General features: G+C 48.2%; 1 pseudogene; it reads right to left on the bottom strand.

Moving 5' to 3' along the window:
• Nucleotides 1–509: 509 nt before the first annotated feature.
• On the bottom strand, nucleotides 510–684 carry LOC144322864 (U2 spliceosomal RNA; annotated as a pseudogene).
• Between the last annotated feature and the right edge of the window lie 9,171 nt (nucleotides 685–9,855).

Here is a 9,855-nt window from a genome sequence, read left to right as displayed (position 1 = left end):
GTTCCAGGCCAGAAAGGAAAAAGTAAAACTATATTTACAGATGACATGGTCTTGTGTATAGAAAATTCTAAGGAACTCACTAAACGACTACAAGAACTAATTAAATAAGTTAACTAATTAAATAACTAAATAAGTTCAGCAAGTTTGCAGGATATAAGATCAATATACAAAAAATCAGTTGTATTTCTATATACTAGCAACATATTCTTAAAATGAATTAAGAAAATAACTCACAAAGAGTAAAAAGTACTCGGGAACAAATTTAAACAAGGAAGTGCAGGTGCAATATATTGAAAATTATAATGCATTTTTGATAGAAATTAAATAAGACCTAAATAAATGGAAAAGATATCCTATTGTTCATAGATCAGAAGATAATATTGCTGAGACGGTAATTTGCAGATTCAGTGCAATCCCATCAGATTCAAATGGGTTTTTTGCAGAAACTGACAAACCAATCCTAAATTATGTTGGAAACGCAAGGGACTCAGAACAACCAAAACAATCCGGGTAAAAAGCAAAAAGCAGGAGGACTCACATGTCCTGCTTTCAAAACTTACTACAAAGCTACAGTAATCAAGACTATGTGATACTGGCATAAGGAATAAACATATAGATCAACAGAATAAAAGTGAAAATTCAGAAATACTACACTTGATCTTAGCCAAAAGGCTGAGAAGTGATTGAAAATTCAGAAATAAGAAAAAAAAAAGAAAGAAAGAAAAAAAGAAAAAGAAAAAAGAAAATTCAGAAATAGGGGATCCCTGAGTGGCTCAGCGGTTTTGCGCCTGCCTTTGGCCCAGGGCATGATCCTGGAGTCCCGGAATCGAGTCCTGCGTCGGGCTCCCTGCATGGAGCCTGCTTCTCCCTCCGCCTGTGTCTCTGCCTCTCTCTCTCTCTCTCTGTGTCTCTCATGAATAAACAAATAAAATATTTTTAAAACTTTTCAGAAATAAACTCTTACATTTAAGGTCAACTGATTTTTTAAAAATATTTTATTTATTTATTCGTGAGAGACACACAGAGAGAGGCAGAGACACAAGCAGAGGGAGAAGCAGGGAGCCTGATGTGGGATTCGATCCCGGGACTCCAGGATTACGCCCTGGGCTGAAGGCAGGCGCCAAACCACTGAGCCACCCAGGGATCCCCAGGTCAACTGATTTTTTTTTTTTTTTTTTTTTGGTCAACTGATTTTTGACAAGGGCATAAAGACTACTCAGTGAGTGAAAAGAGAAATCTTCAACAAACAGTGCTGGAAAAATGAATATTCATGTGCAGAAGAATGAGGTTGGATCTCTACCTCATGCCATATGTAAAACTTAACTCAAAACAGATCAAAGACCTAAGTGTAAGAAGAAAAACTCTAAAACTCTTAAAAGAAAACATAGGTGTAAATATTTGTTATTGGGATCGGGCAATTGTTTCTTAGCTATGACACCAAAAGCACAAGCAACCAAAGAAGAAATAGATAAACTGGGCTTAATAAAAATTAATAACTTTGGACTACAGAGGGCATCATGAAGAAAATATAAAGACAACCTAGTTGATGGTAGAAAATGTTTACAAATCGTATATCTGACAAGGGACTTTTATCTAGAATAATAAAGAACTCTTAATAGTAGAAAGTTGAAATTCTCACTCAAAAAATGGGCCAGGGATCTGAATATACATTTCTCCAAAGAACATATACAAATGGCCAAAAAGCACATGAAAAAATACTCATCATCATTAGCCATCAGGGAAAAGCGAATGAAACCATAATATGATACTACCTCATACAACTAGAATGGCTATTATTAAAAGAACAGATAATAACAAATGTTGACATGGATGTGGAGAAATTGGAATCCTCATACACTGCTGGTAGAAATGTGAAGGGGTGCCTAAATGGCTCTGTTTCTTAAGTGTCCGACTTTGGCTCACGTCATGATCTTGGGGTCCTGGGGTCAAGCCTCACATCAGGCTCCCTGCTCAGTGGGGAGTCTGCTTGTCCCTCTTTCTTTCCCTCTGCCCCTCCCTCCACTAGTGCACTCTCACTCTCTCAAATAAATAAATAAATAAAATCTTAAAAAAAAAAAAAAGAAATATGAAATAGTGCAACTGTTTTGGAAAACAATCTGACAGTTCCCCTAAAGATTAAATATAGAGTTGCCATATGATCCAGAAATTCTACTTCTAAGGATATACCCTGGGGAAATGAAAACTTATGTCTATATAAAAACCTGTACATGAATGTCCATAGCAGCATTATTCATAATACCCAAAAGTAGAAACAACCCAAGTGTCCACAAACCAATAAATGTATAAGCCAAATGAAGTATATCTGTACAATGGAATGTTATCCAGCCATTAAAGGGAAAGGAATTCTAATATATGCTACAACATGGATACAACTTGAAAACAAAATGCAAGTGAAAGAAGCTGGTGACAGAAGACGACATAGTGGGTGATTTCAGTTAAATGCAATACCTCAAATAGGCAAATCCATAAAGGCAGAGAGTAGGGGTGCCTGGCTGGGTCAGTCGGTGAAATGTGCGACTCTTGATCTTGGGGTCATGAGTTTAAGCCCCACGTTGGGCACAGAGCTTACTTAATGATAATAATTTTAAAAAGACAGAAAGTAGATTAAGTGGTTACCTACAACTGGAAGTGGGGTATGGGGAGAAAAATGAAATGACTCCTAATGTGTATGATTTTTTTTTAGGAGGAGGAGTGATGAAACGTCCTAAAACTGATTGTAGTTGATTGTTGCACATCTCTGTGTCTCTGTGAATATACTTAAATAGATGAATTGTATGGTATGTGAATTATATCCCAATCAGGTTATTTATTTTTAAAAAATGTTAAGGGTGCCTGGCTGGCTCAGTTGGAGGGGTGTGTGACTCTTGATCTTGGGGTTGTGAGTTCGAGCCCCAGGCTGAGTGAAGAGATTATTTAAATAAAAAATAAATAAATACAAAATAAATTGAAATGGATCTGTCAGGAGGACTCTGGTGACCCCCAGCCAGCCAAAATCATTCCAGTGCTATGGTGGGGTGTTGGAAAGTGGCAGGATGGGGAGTGATATGAACAAGGAAGAAAGGAAAATACATGGAAAAGACTTGGGAGGCTCATCTGGCCATGAAGGTTGAAGTGAGACCTGATGAAAGGGAGGGCTTGGAGGCATGTATTCTGTAGGCTCACATAAGACACATCACATTCCTCAGCCTGAGATCCAGCTCCTCAAAGAGGCTGGTGAAGCTGATTCTCTGGGCCTCTCCAGCATTCTCTCTGATGCTGGCCAGACCGGCCAGGCCAGTCCTCTCTTCCTATACCACTAAAACTCGGCCACCTGGAAAGTCTTACCACGCCCTGCCTCATCCTGGAGCCCTCCCCTGGAGGTGCCAGCTCCCACTGACCTCTCCTTTCTCAGCCTGCTTTCACACTGCATGCAAAAGGTCATCACTATAGAGTAGCTTACATGACCAGGTATCCCAGATTCACTGATACTTTGCTGAAAACCTGATTTGGGGAGTAGGATATTCCTAGAGCCTGGGACCCAGAACCTTGAGCCTGCCAAACTCATTCATAAAGCATTCTATGGGCTGGCCTCTCTTTGAGGAGATGGTCACTGAATCTGGGTTTCTAGGAAAGTCATGCTTTCCTTAGCACCTACATGTGCCCACCTATTCCATGTGGGCCAGAGCCAGCAAGAAAGACATACTTATTAATCTTGGGCCCCAATGTTATCAGAAGAGCACAAGTCCCATGAGGCTGGGCTAATGGTGTGTGTGTGTGGGGGGGGGGGGGCTTCTCCATACCCTCTCCACTCTTGGAAAACACAAGATGCCTAATTTATTTTTTTAAAATAGTTTATTCATCTATTCATTAGAGACACAGGCAGAGAGAGAAGCAAGCTCCACACAGGGAGACCGATGTGGGACCCAATCCCGGGACCCCAGGACCACACCCTGGGCCGAAGGCAGGCACTAAACCGCTGAGCCATCCAGGGATGCCACAAGATGCTTATTAATGAGCATATGGAATAAACGCTCTTATAAAGCCCAGTAAGCGGTGTTTAGCTTTTTTGAACACAGTGTTTCCCAAACATATTTGTCCTTGGGATCTCTTGTCTACCCCACCCACTAATCATTCAGAAACATATCACGCCAATAATAAAGTCCAGAACTTGCAACTGGTACTTGTAGCCCAGCCTACAAATCTCAATGGCCAACTTCTTTTCTCCTCCATAAGGACTCTTTTCTGTACCTTGACATGTTCTCCTCCACGGCAGAGCCCACAGCAATCTCCTCGCCTGCTAGGTGCCAGCATCTCTGAGCCACCTGTTGCTTAAACACCCAAGGACCCCTTTCCTTTCCCTACCTCATACAGCTGGCTATTGCTTCCAACATTGAGTATCCTTCAGTATGCCTTTCCCTTCCCCATCCTCCTTTCCAGGTCATTTCCTTGCTGCTCTCTGATTGTGAATTGGTATGGTATGTGAATTATATCCCATGGGCATGAGATGCCACACTTGGCAACAAGTCAAGGGGGCAGCACTACACCTTCAAGTGTTCTCAGAACCTGAGCCCTCTCTCTTAGCTTCTTTATCCCACAAGGATTCTGCCTCAAGCAGCAGAACAGCAGGATATGGGCAGATCAGAGGTGGAAATGGGAATGGAGCCACAACCCAGTACCAGCTTCTCCCATGGGCAGGGACCAGAGGGCTGTGCCCATGCCCGAGTCTGGCATTTGGTGAATGAACGATTAATGACGGTTCTTAGAGAGAAGCCCCCGCTCCCCCAGACCCCAATCCGAGGCACATTCCCCACGATGGAACTGGACACTTCCCAAAACTCAGGACACATCCTGGCCGGAGCTGGCTGTGGGCCGGGCACCCCCGGGCGGCCGGGCAGGGCGGGGTGTCCTGGAGAGCCGCGGATGGGCCTCACACCCAGGCTGGGCCAGGACACCCCGTCCTTGGCCGCGGCCCAAACCGGCTCTGTTTACAGAATCTGTCGGCTCAGTTCCCCTCCCCCACCCGGCACTTCCCCTGGAGTCCTGGGGGCTGGGAGAGGGGCAGGCGGGGCCTGAGGGAGGCCCCGAGGCGGCCGGGGCCGGGCGGGCCGCTCCGTCCTCCTCCGCTCCTGGGCGCTACTGCCTCTCCGCGCCCGCCCTCCGGGCGTCTGGCTTCCCCTTCAAAGCACTGGGGTGGGGGTGGGGGTGGGGGTGGGGGGACGCGCATTTTAAAGGAGAAATCTGCAGAGGACGACGCTTACTCCCGCAGAAAGTTCAGGGATGGTGTGAAGATGGGCTGAGCGGCCGGCGCAGGGGCGGTTCCCAGGCAAGGGGTTCCTGGGGCCCTGCAGACAGCCCGGGAGGAGGATCCCTCTTTCTTCGAGACCCCAAAACCCTTGGGCCCCTGGGAATCTTTCTAGAGCCGCCAGAGGGACCTGGCGCAAACTAGCTGTAGTAGGGCAGGGCGGGGGCTTTCGGGGGCAGCGACGCGTCGAGATAAGGCCAACGGCCGGGCGGGCCGCAGTGACTCAGCTCCCCGGGCTGCAGCGAGGCTCCGCGGGCCCCCAGGAGCGCGGCGGGGAGGCGGGCCCGGCCTGGACGCCCCGCCCCGCCCCCTGGCTCCGGGAAGGCCGGCCCACCACCCCCAGCTTCCCAGAGGCGCCCGGATTTCCCACGGGGTTCCCCACCTGCTGCAAATAGTAACAAAGGCTGGCGCTTTCGGAGCGCTCACGCTGTGCTAGGTGCCTGGTAGGAATCTGTCTTTGGTTACCTCCAAGAAGCCTCTAAAGCGGGCACCTCTACTCCTATGAGAGACCAGGAGCCCGAGGCTCAGAGAAGCCAAGCTACTTGCTTGAGGTCACACAGCTACTGGGGGGCGGGGACCCGAGTTTACGAAACCCCAGATACCTCGTACCCCTGACCCCTTACGAGTGCCATGTCCTGCCCTACCTATTGCTAATTGGTCCCCTGGTGGAGCCTTCCCTGGGAACCAGGACATCCCCTGGCTTGGGGGCTAACATAATACAAAATATTTATCATCTTGGGGTAAATCCAGTGGTAGTGAGCATGTTTCTCCTGAACTCCCACCCTGATTTCACGTGGTGGCAAAATTCCCCAGCTCTGAGTTTCCCTTTGACCTCCACTTGGAGGGAAACTCCTGGGCACAGGGCTGGGCCCCCAGGGAACACTGCCAGGCCAACACTCAGTCCTGCCCTCTGGAGAGATGCGGTTCTCCAGAAAGCCCCTATCTTGGTTACAGATTAGTCTCCCAACCCTGGGGGTCTTGCCAAGAGAGAAGCAGCAGGTGCACACCATCCCACTGCTGCTGGCTGGCCCCTGCCCGTATGGGGTCCGGGACAGGACAGGGCTACAGAAAGCCAAGTCTGAGCCCCAGAAGAGGTCAAGGAGCAGAGTGCAACCTGTACCTTAGTGCTGCCTTGGGAAGTAGTGAGGTCCATGTTATCTGGGTGGAGGGGCACCTGTGGAAGAAATGATTCAAAAAGAGGGTGGGATGAGATGACCTTTTAAACCCCAAATTCCTCTATTCTGTGAGTCAGGCAGTGTCCAAGTAAATGGCTTGTTCTGACAGCTGCTTAAATAGAAACTTTCCCAGACTCTCCCACTTCCTTCCCCTTTGACCTCTTTTTTCTAGGTCCCTGATCTCTCTCCTGGAGACTCAGAGAATACTGAGAAGAAGATCACTCCCACATGCCCCTGCCTCAGTTTGCTATTCTGTCTCCATGGCCATTGTGTGGGCTTGGGAGGCTCTGACCTGTGGAAAGTAAGGAAGGAAACAAAGACAAAGAGAGGGAGAAATCTGGAGACTAGAGACTGCCCCTGTGGTTGAGTTGCTTTGACCTTTGGCCCCAGTCCAGCTCCATCCTCTTCCCCCAGATACATGATCTTGACTAATGTCACTTTATCTCCCAGGGCCTCTGCAAGATGAGAGAACTCTAATATCAACCACCCTTCTTGGGAGGGTTGTTAGTGGCAACAATGAACGACCTCAAACACAAATCTGCCCATTGGGCAGCCCAGCTCTACAAGCAGACACCACTCTTCATGGCTCTGTCTGAGGAAGTTAAGTCCCCAGAAAAAGGCAACTTTGGATGGGAGAGGAGGGAGGAGAAAGGGGCTTGACTAGAGGCTGCAGGGGATGGATTTCCTGCTGTGGGAAGGGCTGTGATCTGGGGTCTGTGGACCTGTGTCCTAAAGATACTAAGTACTTCCTCTGTGGGCCCACATGGTGCTAGGTGCTTCACAAATGTTGTCACATTTAGTTCTATCTACAAGGCAGGTATTGTTATCACCCCCATTTTACAGTTAGCAAAAGCAAGGCTTAGAGAGGTTAGATGAGTGGGCAGTGAAGGAGTCAGGAGTCACAGCTAGGCAAGCTGACTCTGGAGCCCTGTCCTACTCAAATCCTGACCCAGGCCCTTTGACCCTGCCCCCACAGTTGTCGTGGAGGCTGGTACCCAGTGGTCATGCAGAATGAGCCCAGTTCCCAAAGATCCCTGCCCTAGCCTGACACCCTCTCTCTGCCAGCTGCCCTGTCCAGCCAGAGCACGTCTGGCCAACAAGAAACAGTGTGGTATCATGGCTGTGTTGGACCTTGAACAGAGACAGGGACTGGGATCAAAGCCTCAAAGGACAGGAGATAGGATATGGGGGAAGGGTCTTGCCTAATGCTCAACTTTGTACAGCAAAGGAAGAAAGGCAGACTGGGATGCAGGAAGCCACCCCTACCCACCCCTGAATCCGGAACTAAGAAATGACCTTAGGCACCCTGTTACTTGAGACCAGCTCTGGTTCCATAAAGGCTAGCGAAGGTGTTATTTTGATTAATTAATTAATTTGAGAGAGAGAGAGAAGGAGAAAGTGAGCAGGGGGGTAGGGACAGAGGGAGAGTGAGAAAGAGAATCCCAAGCCCACTCTGTACGGAGTGCAGAGCCTAACATGGGGCTCCATCCCATGACCCTGAGATCATGACCTGAGCTGAAATCAAGAGTTGCATGCTTAACCAACTAAGTCACCCAGAGGCCCCTGTGAAGGGTTTTAGACAATCATGAGGGAATCTGTAAATCTGGGGCTGCCCCAAATACTAGGTAATACTGGAGGGCCCCAAGCCTTGCGCACCCTATTTTCCTGTCGGAATCATAGCCTAGCCTGCGGCATCCCCTGTTCAAAGCCCTGTATCGTAGACCTCCTGGCTGTCATGGAAAACCTTTGTCCAGTGGTTCTGAGCCCCAAATGGGTCCCCTGCCTTTAGCTAGAAGAGCCTCCTCCTTGTCTTCTCACCTCCATTCCCAGTGAACTCTTCATCTTCCCTTGGAAACAAATCGCTCCCAACTTCAAAGCATCATTATCCCCCCCAAAGAGCAATCTTGAGAATGTCAAGGGGAAATTATTGAATTATCCTGGTTGGCAGAAAAATCTAATTTATAGCAAAGCGTTTCTCCTGAAGTTTTAATAGATTTTTTTTCCTTCGATGGATTTTAATGCGCAATTGTTTCCCGGGCTTGGAAATGCAGTTTGAAGCACTGACATTCTTGATTTATTGCCAGCTCTCTGCTCTTGAGCCTGATAGCAAACCTAACATTCTATTTTTCCTTAAACTGGGGGACTGTGCTCTCTGGTTAGCCTGCTGGACTAGACATCTGATGGCACTGCCATCTCCTTAAAGGTGTGAGGGGGCCTGGCAACCTGGCTGAATCTTCCATGCCCTCCATACCTGACAAGTCCCCTCCTTGAGGATTTTGTTAGATTGAACCTCAGCACTATGTCTATGAGGATACCCTTGTGTGTGACTGAGGGCAGGGGCATGGCTAATCTTCTTCTCTGCCCACTCCCTGACTCTCAGTCTCTGAATGTGCTGGCACAAAATAAGGGCTCAGCCAATAGGTGTCGGTTCAAAGAGGGTGGGGAAAGAGGGTGGCTTGGCTGAGTGTCAGAGTCCTGTTTGGGCCAATGACAGCTTAGGCCCCATTAGCAATCTTGTGTTGACATCTTTGCCCAAGCTCCAGTCCATTGGATTGGAATCATCTGGGCAGAGCACAGGGCCAGCAGGCAAGGGTGTGGTCTAGAGATTTTAATTTATGGGGGCATGGCCAGCCAGGGAGAAAGGGGCTGGAGAGCACAATGGTATCAAGAAAAATGCATTCCCTCCAAAGATGAGAAGTTTAGTGTGCCTCACTTTTCAACAGTCTCTAACTAGGGCAACACTTAACCAAAACTCACTAAGGAGAGTGGGCTTTTGGAATGAACAACAGGCAGAGGGGGCACCTGGGTGGCTCAGTGGGTGAACGTCTGCCTTTGGCTCAGGTCGTGATCCCGGGGTCCTGGGATTGAGTCCCTGACTGGGCTCCCTGTGGGGAGTCTGCTTCTCCCCTCTGCCTATGTCTCTGCCTCCCTCTGTGTCTCTCATGAATAAATAAATAAAATCTGTAAAAAACAAACAAAAAACAGGCAGAGAAGGGAGATATTTAGGAATAAAATAGACTTCTTTTGAGCCCTTGGAATGACACCCATTTTACAGATGCAGAAAGTGAGGCTCAGAGCAGGGGGGGGGGGGCAGAAACTCTCAAAGCTTTAGCAAATGGCCAAAGTGACACTGAGACCCAGCAGGAGCAGATTCCCTGAGGGCTCTTTTTGCAGCAGTGTGGGAGGCTGTACTAGGCTCTTGCTAGCCTGACCCTGTGGGACTCAGCAAAGATCAGGCTCCTTTGGAAGAGTGGGAGGGAGGGGTCTGTCAAAGCCCCAAGGAGGTTGCCCACCATCTAGTTTTAGCATAGGCTGACAGGTTCAAGGGGATTCCTCCCTATGTCACTACTGTTTTCTGAGGGTTTCTTCTGGCAATCC

Source organism: Canis aureus, chromosome 10, assembly GCF_053574225.1.
Source record: "Canis aureus isolate CA01 chromosome 10, VMU_Caureus_v.1.0, whole genome shotgun sequence".
Taxonomy (NCBI): Eukaryota; Metazoa; Chordata; class Mammalia; order Carnivora; family Canidae; genus Canis; species Canis aureus.
The sequence above is the reverse complement of the archived record's forward strand: the minus strand, read 5'-3'. Positions and strand labels throughout refer to the sequence as shown.